The sequence below is a fragment of the Pleurodeles waltl genome, chromosome 3_1 (assembly GCF_031143425.1).
Source record: "Pleurodeles waltl isolate 20211129_DDA chromosome 3_1, aPleWal1.hap1.20221129, whole genome shotgun sequence".
In the NCBI taxonomy this organism is placed as follows: Eukaryota; Metazoa; Chordata; class Amphibia; order Caudata; family Salamandridae; genus Pleurodeles; species Pleurodeles waltl.
The window spans coordinates 1,775,067,157-1,775,091,960 of NC_090440.1; the positions used below are offsets into that span (position 1 = coordinate 1,775,067,157).

The 24,804-nt window shown below is 44.4% G+C and overlaps 1 protein-coding gene across 1 annotated transcript in view; it reads left to right on the forward strand.

The window, feature by feature from the left end:
• The first annotated feature begins 8,064 nt into the window (after positions 1 to 8,064).
• The window catches only part of CALCRL (calcitonin receptor like receptor), a 286,751-nt gene continuing 270,011 nt past the window's right edge, over positions 8,065 to 24,804 (forward strand). The window contains exon 1 of the mRNA XM_069225781.1: positions 8,065 to 8,329. The gene's annotated coding sequence lies outside the window, so the exon portion shown is untranslated. The remainder of the gene's footprint in view (positions 8,330 to 24,804) is intronic.

A 24,804-nucleotide genomic window follows, 5' to 3' on the forward strand; every position in this document is an offset into this window, starting at 1 on the left:
AAACTGGCGACATAGCGTCCTACCCCTAACCACATTATCTCCTTTCTTAGCAATTGAACGGGCCCACAGAGTACCTACGACACACCTGCTTCTGCTCAAACCCTTGCCTTTTGGTGATTCACCTGCTGCACAATCGGGACCAGGATGCAATCCTCCAAGAAGCCTGCAAGCTATTAGATCTATCTATAGATAACAGATAGATACGGAGAATGCCCCCTGGGACTGGCAACGATCCGAATGCCTGGTACTGGATCTGAGGAAGGCCTTTGATTCCCTGGAATGGGATTTCCTGTTTGAGGTTTTGCACCTCCATGGGCTTGGCTGCAGGTTTAACAACCTGGTGAACCTACTATACTCCCAGCCTCTGGTGAGAGTTGTAGGAAAGTACCATCTTGCCTGGCATGTTACCCCCATTTTCACTGTATGTATGTTTGTTTTTGCCTCTGTGTCACTGGGATCCTGCTAGTCAGGACCCCAGTGCTCATAATGTATGCCCTGTACATGTTCCCTGTGTGGTGCCTAACTGTATCACTGAGGCTCTGCTAACCAGAACCTCAGTGTTTATGCTCTCTCTGCTTTTAAAATTGTCACTGTAGGCTAGTGAGTAATTTTACCAATTCTCATTGGCACACTAGAACACCCTTATAATTCCCTTGTATATCGTACCGAGGTACCCAGGGAATTGGGGTTCCAGGAGATCCCTATGGGCTGCAGCATTTCTTTTGCCACACATAGGGAGCTCAGACCATTCTTAAACAGGACTGCCACTGCAGCCTAAGTGAAATAACGTCCACGTTGTTTCACAGCCATTTTACACTGCACTTAAGTAACTTGTAAGTCAGCTATATGTCTAACCCTCACTTGTTGAAGGTTAGGTGCCAAGTTACTTAGTGTGTGGGCACCCTGGCACTAGCCAAGGTGCCCCCACATTGTTCAGGGCAAATTCCCCGGACGTTGTGAGTGCGGGGACACCATTACACGCGTGCACTACATATAGGTCAATACCTATATGTAACGTCACCATGGTAACTCCGAACATGGCCATGTAACATGTCTAGGATCATGGGATTGTCACCCCAATACCATTCTGGTATTGGGGTGACAATTCCATGCATCCCCTGGTCTCTAGCACAGAACCCAGGTACTGCCAAACTTGCTTTTCTGGGTCTCCACTGCAGCTGCTGCCAACCCCTCAGACAGGTTTCTGCCCCCTTGGGGCCTGGGAAGCCTGGTCCCAGGAAGGCAGAACAAAGAATTTCCTCTGAGAGAGGGTGTTACACCCTCTCCCTTTGGAAATAGGTGTGAAGGGCTGGGGAGGAGTAGCCTCCCCCAGCCTCTGGAAATGCTTTGATGGGCACAGATGGTGCCCTCTCTGCATAAGCCAGTCTACACTGGTTCAGGGATCCCCCAGCCCTGCTCTGGCACGAAACTGGACAAAGGAAAGGGGAGTGACCACTCCCCTGACCAGCACCTCCCAGGGGAGGTGCCCAGAGCTCCTCCAGTGTGTCCCAGATCTCTGCCATCTTGGATACAGAGGTGTTGGGGCACAATGGACAGTTCTGATTGGCCAGTGCCAGCAGGTGATGTCAGAGACCACTCCTGATAAGTGCTTACCTTTCTCAGTAACCAATCCTCCTCTGAGGGCTATTTAGGGTCTCTCCTCTGGGCTGTTCCTCAAATAACGAATGCAAGAGCTCACCAGAGTTCCTCTGCACTTCCCTCTTTGACTTCTGCCAAGGATCGACTGCTGACTGCTCCAGGAGACCTGCAAAACCGCAACAAAGTAGCAAGACGACTACAAGCAACATTGTAGCGCCACATCCTGCCGGCTTTCTCGACTGTTTCCTGGTGGTGCATGCTCTGAGGGCTGTCTGCCTTCACCCTGCACTGGAAGCCAAGAAGAAATCTCCTGTGGGTCCACGGAATCTTCCCCCTGCCAATGCAGGCACCAAACTTCTGCATCACGGGTCCTCTGGGTTCTCTCTCATCCTGACGAGCCTGGTCCCTGGAACACAGGAGCTAGGTCCAAGTGTCTCCCACAGTCCAGTGGCCCTTCTGTCCAAATTTGGCAGAGGTAAGTCATTGCCTTCCCATGCCAGACAGTAATCCTGTGTACTGCGTGATCTGCAGCTGCTTGGGCTTCTATGCACTTTTCCAAGACTTCCTTTGTGAACAGCCTAGCCCAGGTCCCCAGCACTCCGTTCTGCATTGCCGAACTCGCTGAGTTGGACTCCGACGTCGTGGGACTTACCTTTGTGACTCTGAGTTGACCACTGTCCTCAGATGGTCTAAGTACCTGTTCTGGTATTCTGCGGGTACTGCCTGCTTTGGTGGGGGCTCTCTGAGTTGCTGAGCGCTCCCTCTGTCTCCTCCTCCAAGGGGCGACATCCTGGTCCTTCCTGGGCCCCAGCAGCACCCAAAATCTTCAACCACAACTCTTGCAGCTAGCAAGGCTTGTTTGCAGTCTTTCTGTGTGGAAACAACTCTGCACCCTCCAGCACGCTGTGGGACATCTTCTGACCAAAGAAGAAGTTCCTGGCACCTTCTGTTGTTGCAGAATCTTTGGCTTCTTCCACCCAAAGGCAGCCCTTTTGCATCTTCATCCGGGGTTTAGTGGGCTCCTGCCCCCCCTGGACACTTGTGTGACTCTTGGACTTGGTCCCCTTCCTTCACAGGTCCTCAGGTCCAGGAATCCATCTTCGGTGTTTTGCTGGCAGTTGTTGTTCTTGCAGAATCCCCTATCTCGTCTATACTGTCTTTCTGGTGTAGTAGGGTAACTTTACTCCTACTTTTCAGGGTCTTGGGGTTGGGTATATTGGACACACTTAGTGTTTTCTAACAGTCCCAGCGACCCTCTACAACCTACCATAGGCCTGGGGTCCATTTGTGATTCGCATTCCACTTTTGGAGTATATGGTTTGTGTTGCCCCTAGGCCTATTTCTACCTATTGCATTCTATTGTAATTCTACATTGTTTGCACTACTTTTCCTACTGTTACTTACCTGTTTTTGGTTTGTGTACATATAATTTGTGTATATTATTTACCTCCTAAGTGAGGGTATCCTCTGAGATACTTTTGGCATATTGTCACTAAAATAAAGTACCTTTATTTTTTAGTAACTCTGAGTATTGTGTTTTCTTGTGATATAGTGCTATATGATATAAGTGGTATAGTAGGAGCTTTGCATGTCTCTTAGTTCAGCCTAAGCTACTCTGCTATAACTACCTCTATCAGCCTAAGCTGCTAGAAACACCTCTATTCTACTTATAAGGGATAACTGGACCTGGCACAAGGTGTAAGTACCACAAGGTACTCACTATAATCCAGGCCAGCCTCCTACAAGAGTAAAAACTGATGCTCTGATTTCTGATCCAATTGTGATTCATAGATGTTCTTGGTAGGGCTGCCGCCGCTCACCTCTACACTTCGCTCTAGCCATTGAACCACTAACAGTTGCCCTCCGTGCTCACGGGTGGACCTGGGGAATACCATTGGGAGACGGACTGCATTCAGTATCATTATATACTTACAACCTGCTTCTATACCTCTGAGACGTCCACAGGATCACCCCAGACTTTGCACCCATATTTCGCAGGTTTGCATTGATTTTCATGCACTAAGTTAAATGGGAAAAATTAAGTCTCTATCCCTTCAGTGCTAATGTTCCAGACCCTGCTTTCCATCTTTGGGGTGCCCACCTCACCTGGCAACCTGGCACATTTAGGAACTTGGGTACTTGTATTTATCGAGACCCTACTGATTTATTTGACGGTAACCTCACCTGTGCTGTATCTTCAGTACGCACGCAATCAACGTTCTAGAAAACTCTTTCACTTTCTGCTGTTGGGAGGATAGCCCTTGTCAAGATGATCATGCTCCCTCTCTTATTGTATTACTTCACCAGCCCCGCCATATCTCCATAAACTCTTTTTTCACACGTTTTACAAACTCACAAGAGACCTTCTCCGGCATAACATGAGACGCAGAGTGGCACTTCACAAACGCCAATTGCCAACCACAGAAGGGGAACTGGCAGTCCCCAACTTTGAACATTACTATTTAGCCTCTCAGTTACAATGGGTGGCCAGGTGGATGTCAGGACTCCACCTCTCTGAGTACTATGTGTAGCACACCGCTGCTTCAAGCCTAGTCTCTTCACTACCAAAGCAGTTGACTCATACGCCTCCCCCTCCCTTTACTGGGTGCCCCGAGGGGAGATCGGATCACCTCTGCAAGAGTACTTACTACCTGGCACGACATAGGCTTACACACAATAGGGGGCTTTTAACCTGATGGCTCCCTTGTGCTGTTCGAAACCCTATCTACAGACGAGGGACTCCCACCTAGACATTTTCTCCTTTACAACTCATTAATCATGCACTTGATGCTGTTTGGGGTGCCATTTATCAGGAACATCCAAAGCACCTTACCGTCTAATATCTCCATGTCATGGGCACAGGCTGACATCTGACATGGTGGATTGCGGAGTCGCTTACATAAGTAAGCAATATGAGTGCAACGCATTCGTCATCAATGTTTATACTCAGGCTATTGGTACTTCACTCAGTGCTTCTAAGAAATGTGGCAGGGTATTTATAGACAGCATGCCTGTAATAACGGTGATGCACTCAAAGAACACAACAAATGAAGGGCCTAGGGTTGATAACAGTGCTGGTTTGAATAAGGAGTGGATTTCCAGAAATAATCAATGGATAGAAAAAGAAGAAAAAAAAATGAAATGCTTCAATATGTCATTGCTTTCAGTAAATAACCACAGTTTCACTATGTAACTCATTCACTGTGAGCAGCAGCATGGTCAACTTCACAGTTGCTCAATACAAAAAACTGGTGAGGTGCTGTTTTTCCTACGCTACTGAAGCAAGATGAAATACCATATCATGTAGCCACTATGCCTGGGCGTACGATTAAATAATCTGATGTAATCAGAGTAATTTTGGTAATCCTGCATTACTGTTAGATGCAAAATTACCAATAATAATGTGATTACTCCTGATCACGTAATTAAGAGTAATTTGGGGGAAAACAATCCTACAGCAAGAGCACATATAGCAACTGCTTGCTATCTGTGTTCTACTGCACTTAGGGCTATTTCCTAATGCAAAATGCATCCCCCCATCCATTTTGGACGTGGGGGGCATTTGCACTAAGAAAATAGCTCAAGGTGACCGTAGTAAATTGGGTCGAAAATTCTACTCTAAAATGTCTTATATCTGTATTTCTTAGTGCAAAATGTCTTCTTGCACCATTTTTAGATGTGAGGGGGGCATATTATGGTACAAAAATAACGCTCTATTTCGGGAGTAGGTTGGGTGAAGATCGATCTTACCGCAAGAGCACATTTAGCAAGTGTGAGCAGCATCTTGCACTTACTATTCATGTTCTGTAGAATTTAGCAGTATTTCTTGGCGCAAAATGCATTTTTGCTCCTATTTTAGGTGCAATGGGTCATTTTTGCATTAAGAAATAGTGCTAAATGCAGAATTACTCTTCTTGCATCATTATGCATAATCTTGTGGAATATTTAGGTAATTCCACTGAAATACGCAAGTTATGTTGACCCCTAGTAGCCACCACTAGGTCGTGGTTGACAGGATTGGCTGGAATACTCCAGTGAAATATAAAATGGGGACCAAAGTGTTCGTGCTCACAATGACTTTACCACCACAATGAACAGAGCACAACAAAGTCCCTTCTATACGTTGCCAACTAAGACACATCTCACAAGCTAAATGGTATCCTAGAACCTCTGGGTATCAGTGTATCAAATTCAGCACAGCTCCAAACTCCTACTACTAAGTCATAATAGTGCTGACCTTCAAAAATCTGTAAGAAATTTCAGTCATCCTATCGACCAATGTACAGTTTGACCGGGGCAGAGTGCAGTTTGGCCGTGTGTAGTCGAACAGTAGTCTAGTTGATATCTTTGGATCCTTATAGGCCTCCAATATGGTTTATACGCTAATGGAAACAGCATGACCACCTCCACATAGCAGAAAATTATTTTACTCTACACTGAGTACATGCACCATGCAGGTACTGGGTGAGATTCGGAGACAACACAGTAAACCAACCTTTTACACCACACCACTCAATTTCTATCACAACTTCGCCTTCCAAACTAATAACAACACATTTTAAAATCTCCCCACATCTAATCAGAAGAATACACACAGCTGACCACACATCCATGTGCCTTATATGCTAACAATCTCACTTCCAATCCATAACGCAGCTCAACTGTGACCTAAATCCTTTAATTTGTCATTAGTGGTACGTAAAATACAAACAAAAAATACAATTGGTGGAAAGCCATCAGCTCCACCACCTCCGATTGCGGCCTTAAACCTGATCAACTAACCTCCCCTTTCTTGTTTGATATTTCCCTTTGAAAGACACTCCTGCAGACTTAACGTTCTGTGCTAACAAGATCACAAAGCAAGTAACTCTAAAGTCAGGATTTAGGGGTTAACTTTACCCCATTAGCAGGCCACTGTTGGAACCGAGAGAGGTGAGTGAGTCAATACCAGGGATCAAGGTAGAGAGCTCAGCCAAGCAGTGCGGCATCTGGATACCTGTTACCTATCAATATGTCTACATCCTAACACATTGCCAGGATCCCTAACTCCAAGACTAGACAAGCTAGTGGTCAGGGGCATAGGTATCAGTGGTGCAGCGGCACCTGGGCCCAGAGGTTGGAGAGGGCCCAATTTATGCTGACAAGTGCAGTTAGTCAGGAGGCTGCCATTTCAGAATTTCTCCAAACACAGAGCCCATTAGGGTAGTCTTTGCACTTACTCTTTCGCTAGGGTGGGAAATGGAAGCTCATGCAGGGACTGAAGAGAAGGGAGAAAAAGAGAAGGATGAAAGAAAATGAGATGGTGAAAGAAAGCAAAGGAGGAGATGAAAATGTGACAGAATAGGAAAAAGAGTTAAAGATTAAACAGAAAGGAGAGCTTAAGGGGCAATGGAAAGTTTAGACAAAGGGCCTAGAAATAAGGATGTCTGGAGAGAAGGAACCGGAATTCTATCTTTATTTTAATACCGACCTGGGGGCCCATGTTCCTTTCTTGCATTAGGGCAGATGACACCCAGGCTATCGCGCTTACAGTATAAATACATCAAGGTCAATCGCTGTATCCACACACTATAGAAGAACACATAGGACAAACACAAGAGGGTGGTTAGAACGGAACATGTGCCAGGTGAACACCAGCCAGCACAGGTTTGTCAAAGGGTTGCAACAACAAAACCCACACCGCGCTCCACAAGCAACTCTCTCCACACTGGATATTCACACATGGAAGGTTGGAAAGTCCCAATAGCTTCTCTCCTTTTGGAGTATCCCTGCAAAGACAACACTCTCCAGACTAGCTACCCATAGTAACCGATATTTGAGTAAGAAATCACCCATCAGATCCCCACAATTCATGAATCTCTGCCGCAGACCACAATCTCTACACGAGGTCAAGTGTATGACGAAAGATGTGTTATCTAGAAAGGCAACAAAATAAACTTCTGTTGTAGTGATCTCAATAGGTATCGTGGGCAGTGCTTTAAATCAGCAGGTACTCACAAGGTACTGAGCACCTGGACTTTTTTAATGTTGAAAGGGAGGGTCCCAGCACTTTTCAGCAGGGATGCCATACGTTTAATAGGATAGTACCTGCACCTCTCAGGAGCACACGTACTCTGAGACGGTGAGTACCTACACTTTTGGATTTCTATTTCAAGCACAGAACATACGTAACTCCAGGTGTTGCTTTAAAAACCAGGTTTCTAAACCAATTAGACTAGGCATCCTCTGCCCATCATGGGAATACACCGTGGCGTGGGTTATCGACGTAATGAAAAATTGCAACAGCTGTTAATGGGCGAAGGTGAAACGGAGGTTTCTGTTATCTGCGTCACACGAGCATCGCGCGGCTGTTGGCTGCCAGGAGACCCTTCCTCTGCAGGAACAGCCGCGCGGTCCGGTGGGTGCGATGGAGAGTGTAATCTAACACTGGATGCAGGCGGGCCGGAGTGATGTAACAGGAAGCGCGGATGCTTCCTCGCCGAGGACCTGCCAGCAGCTCTGATTGCACTCACGCCGAAACCTTTTTCCGTGGCAGGCGGACGGAGCCTGCTGCGGTTTGATCGCCAGCTTCTCAGCACTGGATTGCTGCCAGCCAACAGGATCGGGTGACCACCCTTCCACCGCTTCGCCTGGGAAAAAAGCATACACCTCTGTTTTCTAGGATTTCAACTCGGAACACACTTTTGATTCCACTCGGTTCCCCTGATTTGCACGGACAGGAGCCCAGCCGGTAAGGCAGGCGCGAGGACGCGTTCGTGTTTTCTATTGTGAATAATTTATGAGGCGCAGTATTTACTGGGGCGGAGCTCGACCGTGGCGGACCCGTGATATCGAGGCATGCCCTGTGATATAGGAAGGCTCTCGTTAACTGGACTGCTGCGAAAGGATAGGCGAGTGATGGGCGGGTATGGCCATGCTTTGTAACATTGCACATCGTGTTGGTCGTGTAGGGTTTCCCTTTCAAGTGCCTCGTTGTACCGGATTAGCTGAATACAATGTTATCTGGACAGCCGAACTAGGAAGTTCAGCTGCACTCTACTCACAGGCGGCGGCAGGAAATGTTATTGTGTGTGCAGCAGCTGAAAGCAGAGAGACTCAACCAGGTCTCTCTTTCTTGTTTACTTTAGCCTTGGAAGCTGCTTTCCTCAGCAGCATTCTGTTTTCTTTCTCACACTTAAAATTGCCTAAATGGCGTTGCTCATTTTACAGACCTGTCCGTGCTGTGTGGTTTTAGTCAGCTGACAGAGCTGGGAAGAAGTAATTTGTTTTTGTTGACAGGCATGGCAATTTGATGATGTGATCCAAATGCAAGAGTGAAGCCTTCTTCCCTGCCCCCTCGCGCGCCCTCCCCTCACGCCCATATGTATGTATATTAGTGAAATGTGTCCATAATGCATACACTGGGCAGTTATTCTAAATATAGCGGTGTGAAGGGGAAGGGAGGCGATGCAACGGAGCATTCTCTGCTAGGACTTTCTCGGAGCGCCAGCCAGCAGCTGGATCCTGATAGAAGGGCACTGGTGGGAAATGGCAGGGCGGCGGAGGAAGGGGCTTGTGAAAGGAAGAGTCATTGCTGTTATATAAAGGACGCGTCTGAATCTCCTCGCAGCCGGATCCATTTAGGAGTAAACATGCGGGGGCATATAGCTGCCAAGTGTCCCCATGCCGTGCACGTGCCTTCAGCCAGTCCTGCTCTTTTAACCAATAACATTTGCATACTGCATTTTTTGAGACTTCCTCGTGGCAATGCCATAAGCAGCGACTAAAAGCCACAGGCTGGTGCATAGCATTGGCTAAAAAGCCGGGAGTGGATCACGGTGACAAAGTGTCACTTGGCACCCATCACAATGTCCCCCCACCTGTAGTCCGCAACAACCACGGCCACTGGCATTGTGTAATTCTGCGGTTGCAGCATTTTATCCATAAATATGAATTTGTGCCATTTTCCACACAATCCACAATCTGCGCATACATTGCAGATTTCACAAAAACAAATAAAGTGTATTTTAAGTCAAACCGAGCAAGTTTACTAAAATTAAAGGTCCGCGTGTGGTTCTGTGCAGTGGCACACCCGTAGCAAGGGTTAACCGGTCACCTTTTACTTGCTGATTGCTGCATTCAAGTGTTGAGTTGGTACTAAGAATTTTTCCCAGATGATCTGAATAGTTGTTGAAATGGCATTTTTACTTTTAGTGGCCCTAATAAGAACCTGCAGCATGCGATGAATTATGAGAAAATGCCCAGGCTGGAAACAAGGTATCACGATAAAGTGAGATTAACTGATAACCTTTCGGGGCTGGGACACAGTACCAACACCATTTAAAGGGCTGTATGACAAAGAGAGGTCAGTAGTTATGGGAGGTGTAGTGAACACATCAAGATTACAAGTGCCAGAATGCAGTGGAAAAGGAAATGACTATAAACGACCCATCCCTAATTGACCTCGACAACCAGACCAGTTGAGAGCCGGGAAGTTGCTCTATGGCACCCACAAGAATACTTAAAGCATTTTATTTTTTCTCTTTAAATAGATTCTGACTATCATTCCAGTCAGGCAATTTCCTATTGATATTTCAGTTCAATCGTCGATCGTTTAAAATTAAACTTTGCTGTTCCTTTTGAAGAAGTTCTTGAAAGTGCACTTTCTTACTTTCATACTTTCATACTTTAAGTACTTATCCCCATGCCCAATTTTCACAAACATGGTAGAAACAAGTCTGCCTTTGAAAGACACGAGTGAAATATGCGTCCATAAACTAACAGAAAGCTTTGGGAACGGAGCAGAACTTACTTTGTTTTATTTGCAAACCTGTGCGAGTGACGGGTAATATGGTGACACTATAATCTGTAGCATGATTTTTGAAACGGTGCCTTTAAATAACTGCGTGGCCAGGGAAATGCTAATTCTAGTGCATAAATCCAGGAGAAGGGTACACTATCAGCGAGGGCAGGCTAGACACTGTTTTTAGCTGCAGAAGTTCGCTGTTGTCCCACCAAGGCAGAGTCAGCGATCTAAACATGAAAAGTCACGCACAGCTAATCATTTCTCTGTGGGAGAGGGTTACATTTGTGTCGGCGTCATATGACTGCGTGGAACCTGGAAGACTTGCGTGCCCTCCAACAAATTCACAACCTATTTATTACTTTTTTATTGTGAACAGCAGGTATGGAATGGGTGGAATGGGCGGAGCAAAATTCTAGGTGTGCATGCTAAGTATGCCACCTGTGCATGCCGAGCTGCCTTTTAGCACTTGCAAACGCGAACTCATCAATTTAATACTGCTTTTAATTTCCACTCCTCCGAAAAGGGGCTCACAGTCTCGGCCTTCTTTTTATCCCTGCCTCCTTGCCTCTTCCATACCTCCCTGAGCCTTTCTTCCAGTGCTTTGACTTAGCGGCACTGTGGTGGATTACTGTTATCGCAACCACATATTTGGTGGGGTATATGACCCTAAATGAGATCCATGATTTATTTGAAATTTGCACACATTCAACACCTTGAAACAGCAGCTAGCCAAAACGATGGGATCCATATGATTTAGCTTTAGCGTCTTAGACAACCATAGAATAGCTGCACTAGCAGCACCCCCTGCATTAGATGTGACACATGAGATAAGTACTGAAGGATTTGGGGAATGACTGAAACTGGAAGCCATCTAGAATCCTTACCTGAAAGCTCATCTGTCCCAGATCATCAGAGCTTGTCTCGTTATCAAGCGTATCCTATATAGCTGGGCCTACAAAGTACCATCTAATCTAATATTCAAACTTCATTCTGGTCACTGTTAGTAGTGGTGCCATCTATCTTAGTAGGTAGACAAGAGTACAATATCCCTTTACCTTGGTATATTGGTCTCATGGGATGCAGGGATGGGAGATTGCGTAAATAACTAGGCATGAATTTCAACAAATGCTCTTGTTGTTGTACAGCTTTTATTGGCTGATATACTACATGTGTTAGCATTTGTGCACAGTTAGATAACCAGTGTGTATTTGAAGATCTTTAGAATGCCAAATAATGTGCAATTGTAATGTGAATTCATACAAAACTAGTCAAAATCTTTGTTTTCTGTTGTATTTCTCATCCTCAATTTTAATATCTTGTGTGAGTGTGTTGCGAAATGATCTATTAACATTAATTATTTACCTTTCTCAGAAGGGTTTGCACCACAGAATGAGTTACCACATGTAGCACACATGATCAGTGATCAGGTCTCTTATGTAAAGTGAACTTCAACCAAACTACCTATGGGGATCAGCAGTTTTTGTTATGATATTTAATTCTGATCTCATTATCCTCTGGTCTGCTTAATGTAGTGAATTATGTCAGACAGAATATGTTGTTCTATAGCCCCGACTGACAAAAGTAAGTCACATTTCTAACTTTTTCTTGCAGAGCCACAGGTCTTAATCCTTGATATACCTGATTTAGAGTACTAATCCACTTGAACGCGATACAAACAAAATTGAGATAAGGCTGATCACAATGTCAGACCATGCTCTGATGATATGGGATGTAAGAGGGTGGCTCATTTACAAAAGGTTGTATTGGGAGGTTCAACCAGTAAATACTCAAAGAAATTATATATTCAGAAAGAATGGAAACCCTTATAAAGGGAAATTTCCCATTCAACTGCCCAGAAGATGCCCAGATGCATTCCATATGTGATGCCTTTAAGGCGGTAACAAGGAGGAAATCTATAGCAATCAAAGAAGAATTACTTTGCGATTGGGTCCTAACAAAAGACAAACTAGAGGCAGAAGTCAAAATGGTAGAACCGCGATATAGAGATAAAACAAATCCCTAGTGAGAGAGATGACTAGACTAAGTAGACTGATGGAACGGTTCAAAAGAGCTCTCTTGTGACTGAAACAAAGCTTCCAAGGGAAGATCAATGAGGATAATAGATTGCTATCCCGTCAATAAAGGCAAGCCAAAGACAACACCAGAATACCCAGTACTGGGCTTTTTGATGGCACCTTAACAGACTCCTACTGAGGAAAGAAAAGGGGAGGTTTCTGCTTTCTATTATAGAATCTCGTATGGAAGTGAAATCCCTTACAAAACTGCTATATCTGAATTCCTGCAAAATATAACTCTATCCTCTTTACCTCAGTAGGCTAGGGAAGAATTAGATAGAGCAATTACCACAGGGGAAGAGAAAAGCTAATTTATAATTTCAAGCCTCCAGGCTCAGAAAGCCTCATAAATATAGTCTACAAGAAATTTGTAACCCCTCAGCTTGTGAATTTATACAACTCTTTTCGTGAAATGAGCAGCATGATTCATACAATGGGAGAGGCAAACATTGCCCTGATGAATAAAACAGGGACACTGGAATATCCTTGTGCCTTCTTTGGGCGTATATCAATATTAAATACTTACTTAGGTATCTTTACAAAAATACTGGCAGACAGACTATAAAATCACATGCCCAGATTAGTGTATCTAGATCAATCAGAATTTATGAAAAATAGCCACACTTTCAACAGTAATAGGGGTGCCCTCCACCTGACTGAAAAAGCCAACAGAAGCCATAACCCAATGGTACAATTGGCTATGCATGTGAAGAAGGTCTTGATCATGTGGGATGGCCCTTTTTATGGGGCGTACTGTCAAAAATGAGATTTGAGCCAATGATACAAAAATATGTCTAGCAAGCTTTGCTGATTTGAAGGCTAGGCAGTTAACAAATGCAGAGGGGACAACATGCTTTTCTGTCTCGTATGGCAGTAGGCAGGGTAGCCCACTGTCCTGTCTTCTTTTGCCTTATTAGAAGACTGTACAGACAACGTCCATAAATACAGGAAGTGAAGTTTAGGAATACCTCACACAAGATACGCCTATTTGTTGATAATAGTCTGCTGACACTATAGGATCCAGATAAATATGCCCCCATTCCTCTACTGGAAAGTTTTGATGCAGTATTGGGGTTCAAAGTAAACCCTAATAAATTTGAAGAGTTGGGCATTTGAATTAGTAACTGAACAAGAAGTGCTCCTGGAACACACCTACCTTTTAGGCAAAAAAAGAGTGTTAGATCTCTGGTAACCCATGTTGCGCCAACACTATAAGGCCTATACAGAGCAAACGACTCTATTCTCATGAGATAAATTAAAAAGATTTCCGATAGTTGAAATTTCTTTGTACACCTTTGTACACCTTGGCTAGGGCAAATCACCAAACTAAAAATGAACATTCTCCCTAAGTTTTGTATTACTTCCAAGCACTTCCTGTGTCGATGGGGCATGAATCAGTGACAGAAAGATTGTGAAACGTTTGTATGGAATAACTACAAGCCAAGAATCCTGTGAGCTCTACTCCTGAGTACTGGGAGTTAGGAGGGCCTAGGCTAGAAGTACTACGTAGCTTCACTAGCAAAGTGTGCTCTCAGAAAATCATTGGTTACATATGAAGATGTTGATATTGAGGCAACTCTATGGGGCTTGATGTAGTAAGCCAAATAGAGAAGACACAAAGGGCCAGATGTAGCAAAGGGTTTTTCCCATTCTGTGTCAATGGGAAAATGTGTTTGTACATATGGCCCAAAGTAGCATGTATTTCAGACATCACACATGGACATCTGGGAGGGCCTTACAAGAACCAAATAGATAACTGCACTCCCTTCACCTTTCACCCCAATACACAGCAATCCTGACTTCCCTCTAGGGAACACAGTTTGCATAGCAGCAAAAGGAGCTCTTGGGGATGTAGAGAGACATCTTCTTATCCCAAGATATTACACCCTTTGAAACTTGAAAGATAGTGTTTGGATTGGGAGAAAGGAAGAGATTGATATACCTGCAGCTTCACTATTGCACACTCAATTTCTTTTGGAGGGGGGCGGCTTTGGAATTAACACTGTTTGAAAAAACTATTTTTGAGCTATGCATCAAGTAAAAGCTTGGATTTCTAATATTTGTTTGGGTCTAAAATATTCAAAGGCTAGTTACAAAACAACAGGAGAAAACCGCAGGAAAGGAAACAGGAATGAGATAATGGGAGAAATTATGGAGAGAGATACCCAAGTGTGCAAGGGAGATAAACATGTTACAAAGTCATGTATAAATGGTATGCCACTGTACATACATTAAACAACTGTACCCCCAACCAGAGAATAAATGCTGGGGTGTGTGGGCTGGAAGGTTCGTTTATCTGTACTTCTGGCCCATGTTCTGTAATTGAGACAAGTGTCCTGATTATGAGTTTGGTGGATGGGATACTCCGTCACAAATGTGACGGATATCCCGTCCACCAAATTACAATTCCATCATATCCTATGGAATATGTAATACAGTGGAGGGGATATCCATCATGTTTGTTATGGAGTATTCCACCCACCAAACTTGTAATCAGACCCATAGTGAAAAAAGATCTTGAGTCATATCAGGGGGTTGTGGGTCTGCCGGTACTGCAGTATCCTGTCGTACTAATCTTGGAATTGCAGCCCAACCAGTGGAGGACATATTGACAAAGAATTGGCCACTCATTGGTTCTCTGTTTCCTGGGGCCAAACAATAACTTGCCCTGAAATGACAGAAGACAATCCCCCCAAACATCAAGCACTTTCAAAAGACTTTAGTCCCTATTGGTGATGGAAATTATGACATAGGACTTAAGATGTGAAAGTCAAACGTTCAGTAATATATGGAAATCTTTGATGGGCTGCTTTCAAGGAAAATTGCCGAATTTTTCATGACCCTGGGCACCTATAGTAATTAGAATGGACTGGGAACCAGAATAATGTGTGTAACACTAACATTGAATTAGATGCTAAAGATTTGATAGGCTCCCCGTTGAGTAAAGGGACTCAATATTCCAATCAACTGAAAGGCCAGTGTAACTCTTTGGGTCAAATCATCACATATATGTGGCGGGGAATTAGAATAAACACCAGCCATAATAGTCAAACCTGGTACAAAGTAATTGGGGAATAATGATGTTACAATTAAAACTCAAACATTTGTTAAAAACAGTGATTCAAATGAGCATATTTTCATGATGCTTGATTTGGACATAGCCTAGTGCATTTGTTAGCACTAGCCAGTCACATAATTCCTAGTTGTCCTATACCACGGGTGGCATCCCTTAAGCTTTTCTGATTCTCAGGAGGGTACACTGTCGGTGTGTAATGTGTGGGACAGACAGGAAATTAAAGGAAGCATGGCATAGTCACTAGACGAACGCAGTTGAGTAACATAGGTACACGCTGATGGCTGTATTGATATGGCAAATTACGATGGAAACAACCTCTCTGTAGATCCACTTCTCAGTAAGAAGCATTGTTTCTACTTCACTCTGCTCCTAGGTGCTTCCACTAGATGCATACATTGCTCACCCGAGCATCCTTGATCCGTCAGGAGTCCTCCACATTATAAAATAAAACACTGAAACCCTCTGCTGATTTCTAATCAACATCTCTAGCTCCTGTTGGTCAGATGCAACCGTTTGTTACATCTCAACATCCCATTAATTACTTCCAAAATATGTATTATTTCTAATTTCCAAATGGTAGCTCAGTGGCAAGCGTTGAAGTGGCAGCAGTATCTACCAACATCTTTATATTATGGTCTAACCAGACCTCACAATTAAATGTCTGCAATAACAAAGGCTTCCTTCCTGGCATGCTAAGCATAACATTGTGTCCAGCACACTGTGTAATCAGTAGATAGGAATATCATGGTGTAATCTGAAGATTATAGGTTCAGATCCCCATGTAGTTCTTGCAGAAGAGAATCGTTTGTTGAACTCAGTGAGGTAACATGCTACAGGGATTGATACGTTGAATCCAGGACGTATCTGATGGATAGATTTGTATGTTGCTGCAGAGTTGAGTGAGCAGCTCCCAATAAGGTAGCTGTTGCAACGGATTATGTGTTAAATCTAGTACCTTATCTGCTCTTGATATACGTATGTAATTTGCAGCTCCTCAGTCCCAATCTCAGTGACTTGTCCTGCCCATAACCATACTTAATTGTGCCCCGCCAACGCTCTGGGCTTTTTCCATGTTAGCCCCCCGGGTACCCCATCATCCTGTCCTCTTGCTTCCTCGTCTCCCAACACACTCTGGTCCATAGCAGACTGCATTTGTTGTGTTCACAGCGTGGAGCAGAGTTACTCCCACTTCTGAGACACAAGTGTTTAGTCTGCTGCAGTCTGCTGGAATACTAATTACTTAATTTAGAAATCCTGGGAAATGTGTGGCCACATCTTTTGGAAATTGGCACTTCAGCTTCAATAACCTTGTACTGCAAAATATTGCAGGGTGGCACGAGGTCATGCAAATTGGGAAAAAGGACAAAAGTCTAGAGCATGATGGCAAGGGGTATAAAATGTAGCAGATGTAGGTAGATTCCGTCATCAAAGACAAATATAAACATTTGTTGTTAGGAGGGTGTGGATGTAAGATGGCCCAATGAAATACACAGGTAAGTAAATTAATAAACTGCCCGTGACTGGCCTTTAATCACTCCTGAATCCTGAAGTTTTCTGTGTACTACCACGAGACACACCAGACATTCTGTCAAATGAGGTATGTCCTTTATATGGTAGCCGCCGATAAAAAAGGCTTGGAAATTTTGGGGAAATAAAACAATGTGCTTTTCCCTTTCTCCGTGCCCCCTGGCACGCTTGTGCTAACCTCACAGCGTGCCTCCCCAGCCCCCACCTACCCCCTGCATTTATTCAGTGTCTTCGAAATTCTGTCTTTCTCATTTTTGCCTCCCTGAGCGTGAGGCAGGACAATACCCCATGGTGCCCACCATTACATGTGCGATGAGGAGATCTATTGGATGTGCGAATGACCAGTCCTCAGTCACAGGGCTGCTTTGTAATGTTGCAGTTCACAATTTCCTGGCCTTGTTTTTGAGTAAATTATCAAATTTTGAGATTGCTTTGCATAGCCAGTCAAGCTGCACCAAACCGACATGGTCGAATAAGGCTTGAATTCATCTTGGTTTTCTTTTGCTCCTGTGCACGTGGTTCTTAACTTTAAAGCTGGTCTGCTCTTTTGGTGCAGGGAAGAAGACGTATTACAGCTGGATGTTCCTTTTAATTAAAATTAACGCTCAGTACAGGAAAGGGGTCTTGTCTAACAGAATCACTACTAGCAAGAGCTATAGGTTCCGGTATCCCATTCAGCATTTTGTAATGACCTCCTATGAAGTTAACTATAAACAGTGTTCACACACAAGGCCTGAGGGCTTGATTTAGAGCTTGGCAGACGGATACTGTGTCACATTTTAGGCCGAGCCCAGGCTGCGCTGTCTGCGAGACATGCTGTGTTCACTATATGGGCTACAAGCCCTCCCATAGGCTTGCTATTTGCCAGCTTCATTGTCACTTCTCTAGTCTGCATTTCTATGTGTTTATGGCATGCATTTTTCATGCCTCTGGCAGAGTTTATTCTGTCCCAAGAGCAGCAACCAAGTACAATCTCATGCCACCATTTCTAATTATCCCATGTTTTTCCGAACTACTTTTTTCTTTCTTTGCTAAGTACACCTGTCATTGCTTGTAGTTCACTTAATCTCACCGTGCCCTGACCCACACCCCAACCTCGTCACTGCTTGTTTTCTTTTGTGTCTGCACGTTTTTTTGAAATGTTGGCTTTCCTCATTCACCCGAAGTTCAGCAGCAATTACTCTAGTGCTAATACATTTTCTCTAATTTTGTTTCCGTTCTGCTTTTCAACAATTTTGTATTTTGTTTTTTTATTGACATGTATCTCCATTGGATTTTTGTTTAGGCATAGGCAGAGCCGAAGCCGAGACTTGAACGCCAGGTACAAAGTCGGCAGCTCTAGATATTACCCACATCCTCGCTCCACAAATTTGCTGGCATAGTCTGCGTAGAGGTGCCCTCCAGAATTAGACGCTATACTCTGAATGTGACTGTCAGAGTTGGACATGGTGGGCCCCAAAGCTGGACACAGTTCTTTTGATGCAGCGTCCTGAGGCCCTCATGCAGCATAATGCAGAAATGTGTGCCAGTATTACTTCATTCGTTGTTTTTACTCATGACAACTCTGTATCAGAAAAGATTTCACCTTATTAGTACCAGTTCACACCCAAAAACAGCAATAAGTAATTGAGGGATGACCATACAACATTTGTGAAGGGCTTTCCGCTGTACAGGAACATGCGTTGCCAAGTTGTTTGTGACGTTTGATCAGTTTAAGCTATGAAACAATTTTTTGTTAAAATCTGCAGATTGCGCAGGATATGATGGATATGTGGCAAATTTGGCAGATTCACAATTATGTGGGAAAAGCTGGGGCCGCAGAATAACATAGCGGCCCTAATTATCGGCCCTGTGGGTTGACATTTTCACCCATGTCTGGGACACAGCTTGCAAAAAAAATTCTAAGGAAAGCTTTTGCGTTTTTTTATGAACACGTTTATTTTTGTGTGTGCGATTCTATGTCAGCATTTCGTAAGTGATTCCCTGCCATGGTGTGGCAGAAATCCCAGATTTCCCAGGTCCAATCATGAGTAATTCAATTGCCTCAGGTTTATTTCCCCGTTGCATTCTGATAGTCATAGTTCTAATTTTATAAAAGAATGAGCAGGTCAAACACTAAAATACACAGCTGTGATTCAGGATAGCGCTATGTAATTCAAATGAGACACTGGTTTTATCCACTATGAAGTTTGGCCTTTTGGTGTTGGGGCTCACCCGCCATATACCTGTTCTCTAAAGGAGGTGTCTCCGGAGCTGAACAGTATATAACCCAATATTCAGTGGTTCCCTTGAGAGCACAAGACTAATTTCAATAACCAACTATAACCACTCGATCGCTGCCTAACCTTTGGTTCCAGAGCAGTGTACTGCCCTGCCTAAAGCTCTTCAATGCCTTGTCACCACGGTAAGCGGTACTCTTTTAGAAGGTTTTATATAGCACAAACAATACCCAAAGTATTGCCTTACATGAATACCTGTTATATCATGCAAGGTCAGCGCCTTTTATTAAAATAAATTTGTAGTCACTGAAAGATTAAGCGATTTGCCTAGAATCACACGATGTTGTTGAGCTGATGCTGAGACTCGATCCTGATTCCCTAATTCGACAGTCAGCAGCTGTGGGTGTTATGCCACTTCCCCTCTTATTAATGTGAATACATTGAGGATGGGGACTGTTTGGCGCCATCACCAAAGGGAGTTGGCAACACCTCCCTCCTCATCACCACCACCAACCAGGCCCATTGTTAGCCTCTCGTGGGCCCCAGAAGTGCACGTTCAGGGGTCTGTTTTGAATTTTATTGTCTGTGTTATGGCCTGGAAGCGAAAATGTACACATGAGAGTGGACGATTTTTAAAGTCATTCATGGCTGATGGTGACCACCTTACACAACCTATTACAAGACTGTTCTGCTCAGCAGGTAGAAGTGGGTCCGGGAGTCCCTCCTTGGAAGGCAGCCTTGTGTGCCAGGAGCATCCCGGGGACATATTTCTGAAAGGAGATGAGCTGAGCACATAAGGTGGTCGCCTCCAGTGTCATGTTTTATGGTTGTATTTATATGGTGCTTCATGCTGCTGTCGAGTTCTCGAAGAACTGAGTGAACTTTGCAAAACGCCACCACGAAGCCTAACATTGAAAGTGGGTGGTATTCCCACTGTTTGCCCAAACATGTTAAAAAACTGCTTTTCAGGGCAGTTCAAAATACTTGGGGAACATCGACTTTCCCCAAAAATTTCCGAGGCTGAAGTTGGAATCGTGTTTAAAACGCTATAGAATCTGACAAGTCTTTGGCCTACTATGTGAATAACACAATTCGATGTGGAAATAACTTTTATAAAACACTGTTTATTTAATGTTTATAAAAACAAATTGACTATTACATTTATTATTAAAAAAACACCACATTATTACTGTATCATACTTTATTTTGAAAAAAATACTCACTCAAAGCATCTATCCACATTAATACAGATTTAATTGTAAATAGTACTCCCCAAACAACTCATCACTTAACCCGTTGTGTCATGAACCACATTATTAAAAACAGGTCATGTGACACGTCTGGTCTATCGTATTGTGATTGCATTGACGTAGTGCTTCATACCCCTGACAAGCCGTTCAATCAGTTTAAGGCACATCTCATCCAAGGTTTCCAACAGTGTTTAATAGAACCACGCACTCTTCCAAGTAATCCGACAGGTCCTCCTGTAACCGCTTGAGCACTACAATGCCACCCTAGAGGGTGCTGTGTGATATATACATGCTAAATAACATAACATAAAATCCGGTTGTGACTCCTTTTTTGCCCTGTAACAAGCAAATGTGGACTAAGGTGACCAGATTCGGTTCCTTTATTTTAATGAGTAACATGATCGACACAAGTGATAAATACATTACACAAACTTTCTAAAAAACAGTTGCATTATATGAAGTTCAAAACACACCACTGTAATGAAACACAATGTGGAAAGTGTTTCGTCGTTGTGCTTGAGCGACCACAGTGATGCACCTATTCTGGGCCATAGCCCTAAGTGATGCGTTGAGAAAAGAGTGAGCAAGAGCGCAAGCAGTTTACCTAAGTCCCAGCGACCCAGGATACCATGCTGCACGGCTAAATACTTAGGTCTCAAAGGTGAAACCTATTGGCTCTGCCAATGCTTGTTGATGGAGTATCCGCTTGCCAAACTCTAAATAGGTGTTCCAGGGCCTTTCCCTCATCTTGAATGATGTTGAATCTTGTGCATGTAGAGATCTTTACAGCTTTCTATACTATTATGACATCTTCACAAGGGTCACATGGTGTTTCCTGAAAACTGTTCTCTTTAACTCGTAGCTTCCCTGGTGTGTTTGGAATACCTAGCCTACTGCCAAAACCTTAGAATGGCAGCTTTTGGATTACTTTAATGCAGGGGTCTTCAAACTGGGGGCGAGCCCCCAAAGGGGGGCCTCAAGTGATCCCAGAAGTGCCGGGCTCTGGCCAAAAGAACCATTATGCTGATAACAGTGCTTTGTTTTAATGGATAAAAAATGAACACCAGTAAACAGTTCTGTCGTAGGCCATCACTAACATCTTTTATCATTTATATCCTAGCTGGGAGCATGTCTCAGAAGGGAAGGGACTCCAAAGGCTCGTCAAAACCCCCACCACCACTTCTAACAATCACAGTGCAGATATACATAGTTAGGCCAGCCTAACCAGAAAAGTATGTTTAGCAGTCAAGTATTTGATTGCATTTTTTAAAAACTGTAACAGAACGTAACTGTAATGTTTAAATAAGTCTAGACAGATTTAAACATTGCCAACTTAATAGAACAATTGTGGAAAAATCTGACGGGGGCCCTGATGATTTTTTCCCCACTGGTGGGTGTGGCATTGAAAAGTTTGAAGACCGCTGCTCTAATGTGATGTCACTTGCACTCACCCTATCATTTAAATACGATTTTTCTTTTACCAAAAATGTGCCGCTGTATCAGCGCTACCTGGCAAATTTTGAAACAGATGGAGCGTAAATGTCAGCCGTATTTTATGAAGTGCGCTGATTAGCACTTTATACAGCATAATTTTACAAATATTGCTTAAACATTCCCCCAGGCTATATACTGCAGATTCTGTTCTAAAGCGCAGCAGGCTCATTGACATGGCCGCCAAACCCTACTGATTGCTCTTCACTATAAAACCTCTCATCCTTCTCACACTCACATGCAAACCTGCCGATTTCATTGACTGGACTGCTGAATTCTGCAACAACTGAAGTACTTGCGTGCTTACTCAACAGCCGGGCTTGCCCTGGAGGTGGTAGAGTCGAAGGTACATGACCGGGAGAGGTGCCAAAGTGAAGTGCTCTTGCCGCCTGTGTACACCCCCCTCCCTCAAAGACAAACATAACCCGATCTGCGGCCCGGGCAGTAAGGGCCGGAGGGAGCCGAAACCCAGATAAGTATTTCTGGCACCACGGCCGGACATTGGAGGAAGTCTCGGTAATCCTGGCATCCTCATGTCGGCATGTGGCACGGAACCACCACAAATGCCGCTCCAGGGTCAACAAATGGCTGCATTTATAAATGGCCTTTGACAGCTGAACAGCTTATAAATTCTACTGAGCAAGAACCTACTGAGGCAGACTAGTGTCACAACGAGCCTTTACACACAATCTTCCACTGCACTCACACACAAGCACAAACCCCCACAGTACGCTTACATTCTCGCATCCTTGTAAGTCCCATTGTCTAAACTGAATCCATCCACCGAGAAAAACCTTCTCAATTTGTACAAGCCAGTTTCCACTGCAGTGGCTGCTCCTCCATGGGTAACCACATATAAGAACCCAAAAACGGGACATTTCACTCAAATAGAAGAACTAAAATTTTTCATCAGCCAAAGGGCATAAAAGACAGCGCGCTTCAACCTAGAAAAACAGATGAGGCCCTGAGGAAATAAATAAATTGCAATTTTTAAACCCACTTTCACACGTATTTAAATCGCTTTCTGAGGACAGCTCCTGCTTTGGAACACATTAAAACGTGCATCCCTGATTTTCAGTCGATACTTCCTGAAAAACGGAGACATGAGCTAAATTTGCTGAAATCTGCCACGACAACTGCTGAAAACAGGGATTGTCCCGTTGAGTCCTGGACGCCTAGTCACCCTAGTATCGCCATGTACCTCCATCCATTTCAGTAGAAGATAAATCAAGGGTACTGCTGATTTTTCAATTTAAAAATGTTTCTGTATCCTAAGGGAGCTGGCCCTCGCTCTTCTACATGGATAACCAATTGAGTTCTTTGTAATTAGATTCGGATTAATACCTCGACCACACCTTTCCTAGGGTAAACACCAGTTTGTGCCTTCGCCCTCACTGCACACCTGTTGCGATCTGTAAACTTTTCGTAATCGTACTCGGGCCTTCCTGCATGATCCTTTATGTGGAGAACAGGGTGACAGCACTGGCACCGCCTGTGATGGAGCACTGAGAGCCACAGCTTCACCCAAGAGTAGTCATTGGCTTGCACGTGCACCACATCAGGGAAGTAGGAAATCTGGCAGTGCAGTATTATGACATGACAGCGCCAGAGAGCTGCAGTCACTTCCCAATGTGGTGACATTGTACTTTCTTGCCATTTCTTTTCTTTTTTGCAGTTTTATATAGCGCAAACTCAACTTCGACCTGAGGTATTGAAGCGCCTTACATGAGCTCCAGTTACAGTACACAAGGACACATTCATGTTTGCAAGGTATTTAAGGTGATTAAAGGGGTCATTATGACCGCAGCAGTCGGCGATAATGTGGCTGTAGTACTGCCAACAGGCTTGCGGTACTTAACGCCACATTATGACGCAGGTTGGCTGAAGCCAACCCGCCAATGTACTACTCTGACCGCCATTGCAGTAGCAGCCGCGGGGCTGGAGATAACCATCTCCAGCCCGGCAGCTGCCATTGTGCCGCCTGTGGGATTATGATCCCGCCTACCGCCATGGTTTTCGTGGTGTTTGTAACGGTACGAAAACCATGGAGGTAGGCCCTATCAGTGACAGGGAATTCCTTCCCTGTCACTGATAGGAGGCCCCACCCCCCACCTCTCCAATCACCCCCACCTCTCTAAACACCCCTCCTACATCCACGCCCCCATTCACACACACACACACACACACACGCAGACACATACTGATTCACACATACACATATGCATGCATACATCCAATCACACACACATCCGCACACACTTCAAAACATACACACAGACACGCATTACATTTTCTATACATACACGCACTCACACTTCCATACATTCACGCATGGAATCAACACCCCCCCCCACCCCCTTCCCCTGTCAGAGACCCAACTTACCTGGATCCAGGGGGTCTTCTGGCAGGGGACCGGATGGGGTGCTACTACCGCCAGCAGCACTGGTCTGCAGAACACCGCCAGGCCTTGATATTTGTCCTAATATGGCTGGCAGCAGTCTGCTGCCATTGTGCTGCTGGTGGTAGCAGCGCCACCTTACCGCCATTTGCCAGTATGGCCTCAGACGGATTTCCACCCTTCTTGTAGCGGAAATCCAACTGTGGTCATAATATGGTGGATGGCTGGTAGCCGCGACGACGGTCTTTTGGCCGCCGTCGCTGTGGCGGTAGGCGTTTTTTACCGCCATTGTTATAATGAGGGCCTAAGTAATTTGCCCAGAACCACAGGATGTTGAGCCGATGCCGAGACGCAAACCTGATTTCGCTGTTTTAAGGTCAGCAG